This window comes from Dermacentor andersoni, chromosome 5 (genome assembly GCF_023375885.2).
Source record: "Dermacentor andersoni chromosome 5, qqDerAnde1_hic_scaffold, whole genome shotgun sequence".
NCBI lineage: Eukaryota > Metazoa > Arthropoda > Arachnida > Ixodida > Ixodidae > Dermacentor > Dermacentor andersoni.
In genome coordinates, this window is record NC_092818.1 from 198,858,998 (window position 1) to 198,876,165 (window position 17,168).

General features: G+C 48.6%; 1 long non-coding RNA gene across 1 annotated transcript in view; it reads left to right on the plus strand.

Moving 5' to 3' along the window:
• LOC140218429 (uncharacterized) overlaps positions 1-17,168 on the plus strand; it is a 65,233-nt gene that overhangs the window by 47,375 nt on the left and 690 nt on the right. Inside the window, exon 4 of the long non-coding RNA XR_011894683.1 lies at positions 14,435-14,591. This is a non-coding gene — a long non-coding RNA (uncharacterized lncRNA). The remainder of the gene's footprint in view (positions 1-14,434; positions 14,592-17,168) is intronic.

The window sequence follows — 17,168 nt, forward strand, 5'->3', positions numbered from 1 at the left end:
ACAGTTTTCTCGTTGGGTAAGCATAGAAATGCTTACGCATTAAAATAAAACGCAATCACAGAGAGGAGATGGGAAAAAAATATCAGCAGATCACACGCCCTGTGGGAATCGATGTTATGCGAAGCAGTGTGCGGTTAACCTACCGAGTTAAAGAAATGACCATGAGAGCATCAAGACGTGGGCGGCTGTTTCATGACCTACATGACACGCGTCATGACATTCATGCCGTGACCTGTCATTTATGTTTGTCATACGCTCTTGTCATACTATGCCAATTTTGGTACATACCAAGTTAACGAAACGGCCATGAGAACACCAAGACGTTGGCGGCCAGATAGATGCTCTCAAAGTGGCAAATATTTGACAAGAAATGTCTTGCATTTAAAACCAAAAAAAAAAAAACTCAGTGCCTTTCCACTCTGTGAACAAAGGCGACCAGCGAAGCTGTGTATACAGGTCCCTTAATGGAGAACTGCACCTCCGCCGCGGGTCGGCCCAGCATTGCACTATCTTCGGGATCGGTCCACGTATTGGGAGCGCTTAACGCCTGCTTCACCTCCGCCGCGGGTCGGCCCTATATTGCACTACCTTCGGGGTCGGCCCACGTATGGGGTTAACACCTGCTACAACTCCGCTGCAGGTCGGCCCGGCATCGCACTATCTTTGAGATCGGCGCACGTTTGGGGAGTGCTTAACGTCCAGCTGCTTCCCCTTCGCTGTGGGTCGGCCCGGCATTGCACTATCTTTGGGATCGGCCCACGTATGGGGAGTGCTTACCGCCTGCTTCACCTCCATCGCGGGTCGGCCCGGTATCGCGCTATCTTCGGGATCGGCCTGCGTAAGAAAAATTGTTGATCTACGGGCGGACGCGATCTGCTGTAAAAACGAAAAGGGGGCAAACGGCTCGTCTTATGTTCACGTATAAGCGTTGGTTCACGTCACCGAACTGGTTCACCTTCAGTGATGGGTTTCTCTGGAGCGCCACCAAAATTCCAATCTCCTCTTAGTCACTTGATTCCACCGCTTCCCACTGCGGGTCCTGTCCTTCTGGGCGAAAGCCCATCGCCATTGCCGGCGCTTCGCTGTCGTCGGTGACCCTACCAGGACCGGTGGCTCCGGGGCTGGCAAAGTTCGTCGGTGCTGGAGGCAGAATCACAGGACACTCCATAACAATGTGACTTATTTCCTCGGAGCTGTTGCACAGAGGGCAAGTTGGGTCAAGGCCCTCCGTGAATTTGGAGCGCAGTGACTGTTTTCGGAGGACTCCGCTTCAGGCTTCGCTCAACAGGCCAGTGCCTCTGGAATTTTCGTGTATGGGCTCCTTCTCTATGGCCATCTTTTAGGTACAGTAGATGGACATTACTGTTTTCAGTAGTGCAGTATCTTGCCGCAGACCATGCTCGACTTCGGCTTATTTTCTGCCAGTGGTGCGGAGCCGAAAGCAAAACTAGATCTACTCGCTATCGTTCGGTAAGCCTTCTCGTGCGCGCCACCCACTTCGTGTTGAGGCACCGCAGATGTAAATATTTGAAGGTTTTTCGAGCCCATCCGCCTTCCGGCAAAGCAGCAAGCCGACGCTCGTAGGCTAGTTTTCTCACTGCCTCTCGGGCCTTAAAGACCAACCAAGGTCGCCTTGTATGGCTTCGTTAGGTGTGAAGCCGTGCGCGGCCAGCTTCACGCTGCCTGGTTTCGAGCGCTTGTCTCGTCGACGATGAGAGGCAGGCGACGGACCTGCTGAAGGTGAACCCATGCACCGCCACTGCCTTCCAGAGAGCACGCATATGGTCTCAAATCTGTTTAAAAAAAAGCACGACTTTCCAGAAATGCCCTGTGGGTGACAGCCTTCGCCAGGAGCTCTTCTTCATATCTAAAAAGGTAAAGTGTCCGAAGAAATACATTTGCGTTCCAGTTACATTTTTGAAGAAAGTGCTGTTTTATTCATTCAAGCACAAAAGTAACTGGAACACCAATGCAGTTCGTCGGATACATTGAAAATAAATATCTCGAAACTGGTGCAGTCCTCAGAAATCGTTCCAAGTGAATACGCCTTGCGAACTCACCGGCTATAACTCGTAGATTGAAATAGTGGCCGTAATGGTAATAATTCAGAAGTTAATTAACGTAATTATGCTAATTAAGTGTTCTGATATATCGTAGAAGTAATGGCCGCCTGATCGGATAGTTTAGATCAAGGATTATAATTGTGCTATCTGCCACAGGCAATTTTAAAAATTTGCTGCAGTTAGAAAAAAAACTGCATAATAATCACGAGTAGATATGATTACTATGTATATAAATACATGTTCATGCGAAATAGTCTGTCTGCCTGTCTGTCTGTCTGTGCAGAAAAAAATAGCCTATACATTTATACGAGGTTAACCAAATATATAAAAAGGTTAGTTTTAAAGGTACAAGAACAGACTGGGGCATCTAACATTGTTTGAAAATCGCTTATTGATAAAAAGAAAGAAGTAACTGTAGAATGGCGTAGAAGATGGGTGACCATCTGTACATATGGTTGATTATTCCGTGCGAATGGAACATACAGGGTTCTCAGTTTACCTGTGTCAGTTAGGCACGCCTTGAGAATAAATTATTTTTCTTTAGTCGCACATTTTTGCGTTTAAAAATACGGCGCAAGTTCGGACGGTTGTGAATTGACATGACCAGCCACAGACAACTCGCTGCTGCATCACTAGCGTTACCGTTTACGCAAAGCGGTGTGCCGAAGGTTTATGACGAGGTCAGAGGACCCGACCGACAAGCCACGGCCGAGCTGCTCAAAGCTTGGCAGGCGTCATTTTCCCCATGTGCCAGTGAAAACGACGCGAGAGACCACCAGTACCTGGATGTCGGCTGCGGGCCCGGCAACCGGAACCGCCTGTTGTACCGGTGCCCTGCGACGCTGGAGAGGCTCGTGGCTTCGGACAACTCAGAGGCCACGCTGGACTATGCAAGGACGGTCCACGCCCACCCGAAGATTGATCACCGGTTGCTGGACATCGCTGTTGACGACGATGTGTCTCGGTTCATCGCCGAGGAGGGTCGCTTCGAGCGGGTCTACTCCTTCCTCGCGTTTCACTGGATACAAAACCGGGGAGCTGCACTGAAGAACATCGAGCGCCTGATGACACCTGGTGGCGAGTGCCTCGTTATATACAATCCCTACCCCGGACCGGCGCCGCTCTACCGGGCACTATTGGAAAGCAAGTCATGGGCAAAATACCATGATGTGAGTAAAACAATGATGTTATACCAAACGATGGGTATAATCGAAGTGCCGCCACTCTTACAGCTTTTTATTGGTATGTACACGTTAAGTAGAACACGTTGCCGCTTGGCCTCCTCCTTAAGAGGAAGCTTTATCTGCGATGCTCCTATCTAAATACATGTAGAAGGTGAATTAGTTTTTCTCGGCAACCACTGCACAAAATTTGATAAGGTTTCTTGCATTTAAAAGAAAAATTTAAATTCGATTGTCTTCTGGTTTCGAATTTTTCATTTAGGTTGTCACTTTTTTATTAAACATTGCCACAAATCTCAAATTTTCAGAAACCGAACCTATCACGTTTAAGACTCTGTAACTCAACAATGAAAAATAATATCACAATTCTGGGAATCGCATCTCATAGTACATCTACAGCGGACAAAATTGATATGTTACAAATGAATCTCAAACAATTTAGCATTATCAGAACGCGGCTTTTGCAGAACCCTTGTGCACCACGTAACTAATTCACGTAAGATACAAATTGACATGAATTTGTCCACTTTGACTCTTATAATAGATGCCGTTTGAGGAACCGCGATATCTATTTTTGATGAAGAGCTTTTAGTTTGTAAACGTCGTGCTTCTATTTTTTTCACACTCTCAAATTTTTCCAAATATTTTAAACAAAATTCAGGCCCTAAATCGAACATCCGCTTTCAACAGATACTAGATTATGACTTTCTCAAATTCAACAAATTCCATTAAAAGTGATCCAGGGGTTATCTCAGAAAAGCGTTTCTGCGTTTTACATTTATTTGAATAGGCCGCGTCGAAGTTGGACCCGAGCTAAAGCTTCCTCTTAAACAATTTGTCGAGAGATCAAATACATGAATAATAACTGCATTCCCATTGCCAAAGATGCTACAAACGAATTCTTGAACGCTACGCACTGTCAAAACAAGTAATATATGTATTTTTTAATAAAAAGATATACTCGTGTGTGCCAGAAATTGTGCTCAAAATAACTGATATCAATGCTTCCAAGTTTTTGTCTATTTAATAGGTAAAAAAAATATCACACGATCCTTAGAACTATATCAGTTCGAAACCAGCAAAGCAGTGCATGCCACTGATATGAAAAATGTAAAGGCCATAAATGAACAAGTTGAGGACAAATACGTTAATGAAACTTTGTCATACAACAACCTTGTTTACATTTTTGTACATATGCAACGGCCAGTGCAAGATATCAATGACGCTGGTATTTGTTTCAATGTATTACGCAGGAGCAGTTGTCACCGGTCGTGTATCGTGAGTAATTACACCGAAATTATAGTCGCAACAAAGGGCACGTATAAAAAGCAGGAGTTCTGCAATATATACGAAGGCGAGTCAAATGAAAGTGAGCCAATGCGAATATATGACAAACGGGGTACTTTATTTAAAAGTAGTCTCCATGAGCATTTAGAAATTTATCCTGTTGACTAAGAAGTCGCGTGATTCCCGTCTGGCACGTTAAAGAACCCCAGGTGGTCGAAATTTTCGGAGTCCTCCACTACGGCGTGCCTCATAATCAGAAAGTGGTTTTGGCACGTAAAACCCCATAATTTTTTTTTTTTAATTCCCGTCTCATAAACCTCCTTAGGTTGCTGCTTCAACAAATCTGCAACTGACTCTTTCACGTCATCGTCCGACACGAATCTGTTTTCCTTAAGCTGTTTTTTTTTTCATTTGCCCCAAAATGTGGATGTCGCAAGGCGACAGGTCTTAGCTGTATGGCGGATGTTGCAGCATTTCCCACTTGAACTTTGCCAGTTTTGTATTAACCACATCAGCGACCTGGGGACGGGCATTGTGGAAAAATTAAAAATTAAATTATGGGGTTTTACGTGTCAAAACCACTTTCTGATTATGAGGCACGCCGTAGTGGAGGACTCCGGAAATTTCGACCACCTGGGTTCTTTAACGTGCACCTAATCTAAGTACTCGGGTGTTTTCGCATTTCGCCCCCATCGAAATGCGGCCGCCGTGGCCGGGATTCGATTCCGCGACCTCGTGCTTAGCAGCCCAACACCATAGCCAGGTCGTGGAACAAGATTACCCCATTCGTCAATTTTCCACGTCGTTTGTTCTTGATTGCGACACGCAGCCGATCCGGCGTTTCACAATATCGGAAACGATTGATAGCCTCTCCGGCTTTAGAAAATTCTATCAGTAATGGCCCCTGACAATCGAAAAAAATAGTAAACAACACCTTTCCGGCGGAAATGACGGCCTTTGCTTTCTTTGGGGGCGGTGAATTCGAATGTTTCCACTGTAAGCTTCGCCGTCGTGTTTCAGGCTCGTAATAGTGGTACCATGGTTCGTCCCCGATAACAATTGCAGACAAGAAGTCGTCGCCCTCATTGTGATACCGGATCAGATGAGTCAAGGCAGCACAGAACCTTCTTCTGGCGGTGGTTCAAAATCTTGGGCATCCATTGCGCATACAAGAGCCGATGACCAAGATGTTCATGAATTATGGAGTTAACCGAACCGCGACTGATGTTCACACGCTCTGCCAGTTCATTGATGTTTATCCTCCGTTCTTGTCTCACCAGCTCATCAACTTTCGCACTCGTGTTGGGGGTGATTGCACGATGGCTTTGGCCCGGTCTTGGATCGTCTTTGCAACTTTCACGTCCTTTTTCAACCGTTTGCTCCAATGCTTCACAGTGGCCAATTAAATACAATGTTCAACGTACACGGCAGCCATACGGCGAATAATTTCCTTTTGGGAAACACCTTCGGCTGTCAAAACATTCACGGCACCCCGCTGCTCAACCTCTGAAGTGTCCATTACGTCACGCAGCCATGCTCAATCCAGTGTATGAGAGCATTAAAGAACATTTACCCTCCCATCTGCGTGTCACTTTTGTAAATGAAAGATGCCTGTGTGCTACGCGCATGCCTCGCAGATAATGAACCGAACCATCATGGTGCAGGGTAGGTAGGCTCACTTTCATTTAACTCGCCCTCGTTCATTAGAAATGCGAAGATACAATGGAATATACAAATGCTTGATAAAGATCAAAAAAGTGTCACTGGAAAGAAAGTTCACTGCACGTATACACAAAACCTCGCAACAAGATATTTAAATATATGTATAAGTCTCCAATAAATCTACGTATCTAAGAAAAATTCACTGTATATAATGCGCCAAACAAGGCAAACAAACATGTAGCGCAATCACAGATTCACAGAATCCTAGATTCCGCCCCCATTCCATTCACTCCATCCGATGTATCGCGTGCGACGGAAGGCGGCGCGCTTGCTCCCTCCCTGCTTTTCTCCTTTGCGCACGCAAGACTGAGCCACCATCGTCGGCTCACCCATTCCACCCCCCTACATACAGCATGCGGCGCTCGGTCACGACGTTATTGTCCTGAGACTATACGAAACATGAGGGCGACGGCGACAGCAGGAATGCGCCTGGAGTCTTCATATAATTGCTATCACAATAATATAATAATAGTATCCGGCAACTGAAGCGTGCTGTGGCCGATTACTTTCCGCAAAAGGAGTAACAAACTGTCACCATGCGACAATTCGCTGCGCCGCAACAATGTATATTTTTTTTCCTTTTGTGGGGCGGGGGCACCGAAATGAAAAAAAAAGAAGACGCCAAGGAGAGTATGTTGGCCACAATCCAATGCCTACTTTGGGCACCTAATGTGGCTACCGAATGAATATCGAAGAAAACGTGAGACGTTTGGTCCACCGAGAACCACACGCATAGTGCTCGGTACTTTACACCGGCGAGACAAGACTTTCCCGAGAGGTTGCTCTCAAGCGAACACGGTGTAATCCGTCAAGTCTTCACAGTGATGGCGGTGAGCGACCATTGTTTCTTTTTCTCGTCTGCTAGCCAGAAGGCGTCCAAAGCTCTGCCAGGCGAAAATTCACTTGGCCAGAGAAAACCACACGCGCACCGAAGTACGCCGAGCGGTGGTTTCGAGGCAACACAAGAAAAACGCATGCGCCCTGGCTGGCTCTGGCAGCCCGCGGGTAGAGTAGCGAGAATTAAAAAAATTTAAGAGGCTCAATGGGTCCTCACGAATAAAAGTCAAAGTAGAAAAAATAAATAAGAACGTAGTTACCCTGGCTGGCTTTAGCGTCTTGACATGGATGCTTTGACGTAGGTGAAAAAAAAAAATGTTGATATTGACACGTGTACTTATCTTTATCGGGCGACCACGTTTCGCCGCTTAACAACTGTAATCGCACAGCGAGGGACGCGCCTGCGTGTATCCGACGTTTCTGGAAAGTTATCGATGCTTCTACCCGGCTGTCTGTTGTCGCCGAACCTTGTGTTATCTGATTTCATCGCGTAACGCGTAACGCGTAACGTGTAGAACTTTGTGGAAGGCACGCGGGTCCGAACGATTAGTCTGGAACATTCGACGACTGCTCTATAAAAGCCGACGCGCTTGACCCGCTGATCAGATTTTCGACGATCGCCGACTGTGTTCGCCGCTTTCGTTGTGCTATAAGTGTAGCCTGTTTTGTGGGCACAGGTTCGCCCAATAAAAGCTAGTTTTGTATTCCACCGTACTGCTTCTTTCTTCACTGTCACTACCACGTGACATCTGGTGGAGGTGCTTTTGGTCCATGTACCGGACGCCCCCGACAAGCCATGATCCAAGCCCGGACCGTAAAGAGAGCACCAACGTAGTCACGGACCATCGAGTAAGCCGTCGTCTACAACAGCTGCCCCCGGAACACGGACTTCTACCTGAGAAGACCCTGTCACCTTCGTTATCCTCCAACAGTGTTCACGAGACGTCATTCTCGGCATGGACTTCCTCAACCAACACGGCGCAGTCATCGACCTGAAGTCGAAGTCAATAACTCTGTCGGAAGACCATGCGATACCGTCGGAGAACCCTCGTAGTCACCACGCCTTGAGTGTGCTCGAAGATCAGGTGAGCATCCCGCCTCGCTCCAGCATTGTTATTTCGGTCGACACCGAAACACCCGCTGACTTAGAAGGTGTCATCGAAGGCGACCAACGTCTACTGCTAGACCGTGAAATTTGCGTCGCAAGAGGGATCGCTCGACTGCACGGAGGAAACACGAAAGTGTTGCTGACAAACTTCAGCCAGGAGTACAAGCACATCAACAAGGGCACGACGATCGCATACATCGAGGAAATTCTGGAAAACAGCAATGCGTTTGTCCTCTCGGATTCCGCCGCATCTACCCCGACGACCATGGTTGCCGAACCAGACTACGACATTAATCCAAGTCTCCCCGTGATTAAGCAACAGCAGCTCAGAAGTCTGCTCCGGCGATACAAAGGCTGCTTTTCGACGTCATCGAGGATTCGACAAACACCAGTCGCCAAGCATCGCATAATCACCGAGGAGTACGCTCGACCACTTCGCCAGAGCCCTTACCGAGTTTCGCCGCGAGAACGTGAAGCTATAAGAGAACAAGTCGACGAAATGCTGCGCGACGACATCATCCAGCCGTCGAAAAGCCCGTGGGCATCTCCTGTTGTGCTGGTGAAGAAAAAGGACGGAACCCTTCGTTTCTGCGTCGATTATCGTCGTCTGAACAAGATCACGAAGAAGGACGTATACCCTCTCCCACGGATAGACGACGCATTGGATCGGCTCTGCAACGCTAAATACTTCTCCTCGATGCACCTCAAGTCTGGCTATTGGCAAATAGAAGTCGACGAAAGAGATCGTGAAAAGACCGCCTTCATCACCCCAGACGGCCTCTACGAGTTCAAGGTTATGCCATTTGGACTGTGCTCGGCGCCTGCAACGTTCCAGCGCGTGATGGACACGGTTTTAGCAGGATTGAAGTGGCAGACCTGTCTCGTTTACTTGGATGACGTCGTTGTATTCGCCGAAAATTTTGACGATCACCTTAGGCGGCTTGCCACAGTACTAGAGGCCATCAAGTCATCAGGGCTCACTCTGAAGCCAGAAAAGTGCCGCTTCGCTTACGATGAGCTTCTATTCCTAGGCCACGTCATCAGCAAATCCGGAGTACGCCCCGACCCGCAGAAAACAGCTGCCATCGCAAAGTTCCCGCAGCCCACCGACAAGAAGGCAGTGCGTAGATTTCTTGGCATGTGTGCCTACTACAGGCGATTTGTCCAGAACTTTTCACGCATCGCTGAGCCGCTGACACAGCTAACTAAATGTGACGTCGAGTTCAAGTGGGAAACGCCACAGGGCGACGCATTTCAAGAACTCAAACGACGCATGCAGTCGCCGCCCGTACTTGCGCACTTCGACGAGCACGCCGATACCGAAATACACACTGACGCCAGTAGCCTAGGCCTCGGTGCCGTCCTAGTCCAGAGAAAAGATGGACATGAACACGTGATAGCTTACGCTAGCCGATCATTGTCAAAAGCAGAAGGCAATTATTCTACAACCGAAAAGGAATGCCTCGCTCGTTTGGGCCACAGCGAAATTTCGCCCTTACCTATATGGCAGGCCATTCAAGGTGGTCAGCGATCATCACGCGTTGTGTTGGCTAGCTAACCTAAAAGACCCCTCAGGACGGCTGGCACGGTGGAGCCTCAGGCTACAAGAATACGACATCACTGTAACCTACAAGTCCGGACGAAAACACTCAGATGCCGATTGCCTATCCCGCGCCCCCATTGACCCGCCGCCGCAAGATGACGAGGATGACGACGCCTTCCTTGGAATAATAAGCGCGGAAGACTTCGCCGAACAGCAACGAGGAGACTCGGAGCTAAAAGCCCTAATCGAGTATTTGGAAGGGCACACCGACGTTGTCCCAAGGGCATTTAAGCGTGGATTATCTTCGTTCACGCTTCAAAACAACCTACTCGTGAAGAAGAACTTCTCACCAGTCCGCGCCAACTACCTTCTTGTTGTTCCGTCGGCGCTACGTCCAGAAGTACTGCACGCCCTACATGACGATCCGACCGCTGGGCACCTCGGTTTCTCCCGGACGCTATCGAGGATACAAGAAAGGTATTACTGGCCGCGCCTAACCACCGATGTCGCCCGTTATGTCAAGACATGCCGCGACTGTCAGCGACGCAAGACACCACCGACAAGACCAGCGGGATTACTACAGCCGATCCAGCCTCCTTACCGACCTTTTCAGCAGATCGGGATGGACTTGTTGGGACCGTTTCCGACATCAGCTTCCGGAAATAGGTGGATTGTCGTGGCGACGGACTATCTCACCCGCTTCGCTGAAACTAAAGCTCTACCGAAAGGCAGCGCAGCCGAAGTGGCTAAATTTTTCGTCGAGAACATCCTGTTGCGACATGGTGCTCCAGAAGTCCTCATCACCGACAGAGGAACGGCCTTTACAGCGGAGCTCACTCAAGCCATTCTGAACTACAGTCAGACAAGGCACAGGAGGACAACGGCCTACCATCCGCAGACGAATGGTCTTACGGAGCGGCTGAATAAGACGCTCGCCGACATGCTAGCGATGTACGTCGACGTCGAGCACAAGACGTGGGACGCGGTCCTGCCGTATGTCACCTTCGCCTACAACACGGCGGTGCAAGAAACAACACAGATCACGCCATTCAAGTTGGTTTACGGCAGGAACCCGACGACGACGCTCGACGCCATGCTGCCGCACGTCACTGACGAGGAGAATCTTGACGACGCTACCTATCTCCAGCGCGCCGAAGAAGCCCGACAGCTCGCCCGCCTACGGATCAAGACCCAGCAGCGTACCGACAGCCGACACTACAACCTCCGACGACGCTTCGTCGAGTACCAGCCCGGTGACCGTGTTTGGGTCTGGACCCCGATACGCCGACGAGGACTCAGTGAGAAACTACTCCGACGCTATTTCGGACCCTACAAGGTCATCCGACGTATTGGCGCTCTGGACTATGAGGTCGTGCCAGACGGCATTTCGCATTCACAGCGGCGCCGCGCACGATCTGAAGTGGTCCACGTGGTGCGCCTTAAACCCTTTTACGGACGCTGACGAACTTCGTCATTTTTGTTCTTTTCTTTGCTACGAGTGCTTTTGTTTATTACCTTCGTTTGTTTGCAGCATCGGGTCGATGCTTTTTAAGAGGGGGGTATTGACACGTGTACTTATCTTTATCGGGCGACCACGTTTCGCCTCTTAACAACTGTAATCGCACAGCGAGGGACGCGCCTGCGTGTATCCGACGTTTCTGGAAAGTTATCGATGCTTCTACCCGGCTGTCTGTTGTCGCCGAACCTTGTGTTATCTGATTTCATCGCGTAACGCGTAACGCGTAACGTGTAGAACTTTGTGGAAGGCACGCGGGTCCGAACGATTAGTCTGGAACATTCGACGACTGCTCTATAAAAGCCGACGCGCTTGACCCGCTGATCAGATTTTCGACGATCGCCGACTGTGTTCGCCGCTTTCGTTGTGCTATAAGTGTAGCCTGTTTTGTGGGCACAGGTTCGCCCAATAAAAGCTAGTTTTGTATTCCACCGTACTGCTTCTTTCTTCACTGTCACTACCACGTGACAATATTTTTTTATGCGACATGACGCCACAAATGAACCACCACAATGTTTCGTCTCATCGTATCTCGCTGCGTGTTTTGTCAACTTGTCTGATAGTGTGTAGATTTGGCTTGTCTCGTTGTATGTTCCGATCTAAGACTTTAGAAAAGTCAATGCACCTTTGGCGTTAAATGTTTATAACATTAAGCCCACAAAGTTCCGGAATCGAAAACCTAAAGCACGACTTTGGAAATATCAATGCACCCTTCGCATCAAATGTTTATTAGAGCTTTATACCCATAAAGTGTCAGAATGGAAATCCAAGCGCTCCCGATTCCGCGGCCTCAGCGAGATGCCGCGACGAGCCCGCGCGCCACGCCTTTCGAACTTTGTGCTCCCGGTGCATGGGCGTTGCCGCGAAATCCAGACCGATTTCGCAATGTTCGCGCTAAAATGTTTTTTTTTTTTTCGAGCGTGAAAAGGACATTCTAGACAAAATTGAGCATGATTTCCGGCGCCGCGGGTTGTTTTGGCCGGCGGCGCATGGACAGCATGAAAAAATTTCGGGAGGGGGGGGGGCTGTAGCCCCATAAGCCCCCCCCCCCACCCCGGCTACGCCCCTGTCTAGAACACAATGCAGTCAATATTTGCCAACAGACAATTAACTAGCCCCTAGCAGACGCATTCAAAATCCATAGCGTCATGGTGAGCTGGTGCGGGAACTTTAAGGCGGCGTCACCATTCATATTCGCGCCCTTTTTCTGATTTTCCCGAGGTAAGAGCGGTGTTCTTGGTACTGCTAAGAGGTAATTTATTAATATCGAATAGCCGATATTTTAGTTGACACTAAGAAAAAAAAATATTGACTCGTCATCCCGGCCCTGCGAAACTGGATGTTCAGCGAAGCTGATGAAAACTCGCCACGGTTGCTCAATGGCTATGGTGTTGGGTTACTCAGCACGAGGTCGCGGGATGGAATCCCAGCCATGGCGGTCGCATTTCGATGGGGGCGAAATGCGAAAACACTCGTGTACGTAGATTTAGGTGCACGTCAAAGAACCCCAGGCGGTCGAAATTTCTGGAGTCCTTCACTACGGCGTACCTCATAATCAGAAAGTGGTTTTGGCACGTAAAATGCCATAATTTTAAGCTGATGAAAACTACCAGTAAAAGTGCCGAGTGGAGCATGCAATACTTCATTGCTCAGTTCCGCCTCCGGCGCATTATTCAGCCACGGGAGAATGTGGACTGTGCTGGAATTGCACGGCGATACGCGACCAGCGGCAGCACGCTGGTCGCATCGCCGTTTCTTTTTCCCTTTGCCGCTCCCCGTATTCTCGCTGCTCCTCGGGAGTCCTAATTAACTATGCGTTGCCTGCCCATAGAGGAGCTACAACAACAATCAAGTCCGTTGCTAGGCTTGTTATTTTATATCTGAAAGGCTAGTCACGTCACTCCCCACGTCGCAAGCTGCCGTCGCCGCGGCATCTTGCGCAACAGTAATCTTTACCGCGACACGTATGCGTGGAGCGCTACGTGCTTCGCATTGCTATCAGGAGCGCCTTGCCGACAATTACGTGGCTTGTGTGCTTCTTTTGTGCCTGTTCTTTATTGAAACGAATGCTGTGCTGTATGTTGTATGCACTTTTCGCCTCAATCGCTGAAGGATATTTTTCGGGAGGAAACCTTTCTTATCTTTAGTGAAAGCTAACATATCAGGAATGATAGTAAGTTATCCTTCGGATCGTTGATGGGACGGCCGTTATCCAGTACAACGGGATCATTCAGATCACTTTGATGTGTATGTAAACCGGTCGCGCTTGTCTGAGACGTGCTGGCGGCACTCGAGAGCGGAGTGTCGAACCGAAGCTTTCTTCGTTCCGGTTCGGCGAAAGGGGTTCAGTTCCGGTTCAACTCCAGATAGAAAGAACAACGGTTCAGAAATATTTATATTCGTTTGCATAACCTAAAGCATAATAGCAGGGAAACAGCATAACTTTATTTTGTACGAGAATGTCAGTGACAGTGGCGGAAATACAGAAAAAAAAGATGGTATACGCTCGCTGAAAGAAAATCATATTGTACAAGCACACCTCAGAAACAAGACGTAATTTATATCGCACCTAGATAAATTTACATACCAATGTGAGGAAAAGGGAGCACCTGGAGAAAAAAAAAGACAGAAACCTTTCTTCGTTTCAGCGTTTGTATGTAGCTTTCCTGCCATCGGATGATGGTCACTGTTTTCGAAGAACCACGAGTCTACGGATTGCTAACATGACTGTCTCCTGACGAGCCACGTTGAAAACAGAACTAGCGGTGCTTCTACTTTTAAAATGGCTGCAAGCTTCCGTGTATATATAATTGAGGTAGCAAGGTTGAACAACAAGCGCAGGTAATGCACGGATGAAAAGCTCCGGAGCTGGTCACGAACTGGAATCGAAAACCGTTATATTTATTCTTAATTTATTTCTGAAACAAACAAAAAAGAAGAAAGAAAAAGAAAAAATAACTCTTACATTTCGATTCAGTTCCGGTTCGAGCAAAAAAGAACTTTTTTTAGTTATCAGTTGCGGTTCGATATCCTGCTCGAGAGTAGATTTAGAACACCGAAAATAATTACTTGCTCTTGCAGTAGCATCGGTCGTTTCATTGCATGCCCTCGACCAATGTAGCTAAACTGTAGCCGCCTGCCGAACACGTTCTTTTGCGAATCATTGACATCCTACAGGTGATCTGCCGTGCCATGCCCGTATTTCATGAACGTAGCGACGCTGTCTCCTTGAGAAAGAACCTCTTCGACCTTGTCAAGCTAACAGGGCTCGTTCCACTGACCTGTGAGCTGGTTGGAATCAACGTCAAAAGTGCGAACATCGACGACGCTGTGCGTAAGTATGCGACATACGTTGTTGTTTTATTTAGGTGAATTTATTCATCTCTACCGAACGCATTTCACTAAGGATACAGGCACTAAAAGCAATCAATTCATGACGGAAGCTCCTGTATGCGCGACATATCGTAACATTTGCGTAATGGATAAAACAACTGTTAGCTCATGGCTGAATATTCTGGCTGTGCATTTGGACAGGACCGTGCACGCAAGAGAGAGTAGTAGTCTATCTCCTGGAGCTGTGACGTTTGTACCAGCCTGCGCGATTACCGCTAACTTTTCCCCATGTAAATAGTTGTAAATACATTTGTCCATCGAGCTTCCTCTTCGTACTATTTGGTGGAGGTGCGGGTAATAATAAAAAGGCGTTGTACTAGTGTGGCATATTTTCCGTTCCATTACATTAGAGGTGAGAGTTTCACCAAATTAATAGTGTAAACTCATGCCACAGTCTATGCTAATCCATGGTAATCTTTTGAGTAATATAATCTGCAATCTTTTCAGTAGTTTCCTATTACCCTTGCACATGAAGGGCGGATCAAACATCCAAACGGTCCACAAGCTGACGACCAAGACGGACAACGCAATACGACTTGTACGCAGGGTGGCCAACCGTCACCACGGCCTCAAAGAAGACAATCTGCTGCGTCTCGTACACGCGTTCGTCCTATGCCACTTCACCTACGTCGCAGCAATGCATAAGTGGAAACAATCGGAGCGTGACAAGCTCAATGTACTCATACGAAAGGCAGTGAAGCGGGCCCTTGGGCTCCCGATCACGACGCCGACGTTTCGACTCCTCGAGCTCGGTGTGCACAATACCCTCGAAGAGATCGCTGAGGCTCAGGAGAGAGCGCAGATGATACGTCTGACGATGACGAAGACTGGCCGTCACATCTTGCGCGAACTGGGGTACTTTCCACCGAACACCCAGGATCCCCCGGAGCTTACGCCGGTTCCCCGCGAGCTCCGCGACCTGATCACAATCGCACCCATTCCGCGAAACGTCCATCCGGAACACAATCGAGGCAGGCGCCTAGCCCGGGCCACCGCGTTCCTCAAACGAATAAACGAGAAAGCCGACGACGTCGCTTTCGTGGACGCCGCCGCCTACCGGTGCAACCGAGCCTACGCCGCGGTAGCCGTCTCGTCCTCGCAACGGACTTTAAACGCCGCAACGGTACGCACACGTGATCCCGAGGTGGCGGAGCAAGTGGCCATAGCCCTGGCAATGCTCGACGATAAGCGAACGACAATATTCAGCGACTCGAGACCGGCCATCAAAGCGTTCGAGAGAGGAGTCGTCTCCGTCAAGGCGTTACGCATTCTCCGCGGCGCTGATCCAAGCACCCTCAAACACCACACCGTCGTCTGGTTTCCCGCCCACCTGGGTCGGATCCCGGGCGCCCCGCCCAACCTCAACGAGACAGCCCACGACGCTGCGCGCGCGCTTACCGACCGCGCCGTCACCCCCGGGCAACCACGTCTCGATGAGTTGGAGGCGAACAGGGACGCCCCAGTAACCTACAATGAAATAACCAAACACTTTTACTTGGGACGACGTCTCTTTCCGCCCCCGCACCCCAAACTAAACAGGCCACAGGCGCTTACGCTACGCTTATTACAGACAGATACCTATCCGAACCCCGCCACCTTACACATCATCTACCCAGACGTCTACCCAGACAATGCGTGCCCCTCGTGCGGGGTCACGGCGACACTCGCACACGTGCTCTGGGAGTGCAGAAACGCTCCGCCCGACTCTACCTCCGACAAGTGGGAGAGGACGATACGAAGTCCGCTCCTAGAAGATCAGCAATGGGCCGTCCAGCAGGCTCGCGCAGCGGCCGCCAGGTACTCCCTGTCGGTCCCTGCGTGGGAGACGCCCACTGCGCGCTGACGTGCGTCCTGCAGGACTTCTATTAAAGTTTTTCCAATCCAATCCAATCCTTGCACATGAAGTCTATCTATAGTGAAATGCAGCAGAAAGATTCGTCCGCTACTTCAGTGTCGTGAATCCCGCGTAACAAATTTTTTAAAAAATGACATTGCTCCTTGTAGAAATTATGTTTTTATACTTCATATTTGTCCGACCAGTTACTTGTTGAACAATACAGGCGTAAGAAAAAAAAAGAAATTATATATATATATATATATATATATATATATATATATATATATATATATATATATATATATATATATATATATATTAGCACGTCGTTTCTGAGAGTGGGAAGCTTTATTTGGCTACAGTTACGCACCTTAAGTTCCTGATTTACTGTTGCGTGACTGTGCGTATTGCCTTTGAAAGATTCCAAATGTCTGGACGAAGCGTGTCATAAGTAGGCGCAATGATGCTCAAAGTAAAGAATGTGGTTTACACATGCAGCTCAAATTATCGCAAAAGTCGCCAACGCTACCCTTAACGAGATTAAGTGCGTCTTATGGATGGTGCCGGCTATTTCAGCTGGCGCCAAGCGTTCGGAGTTTTATGTATCCGCTATTGATTCCACCTGCTCGATATATTCTGCATCAGTGATGCTCAGAGCACTAAAATGTTAGATAGAGGGCA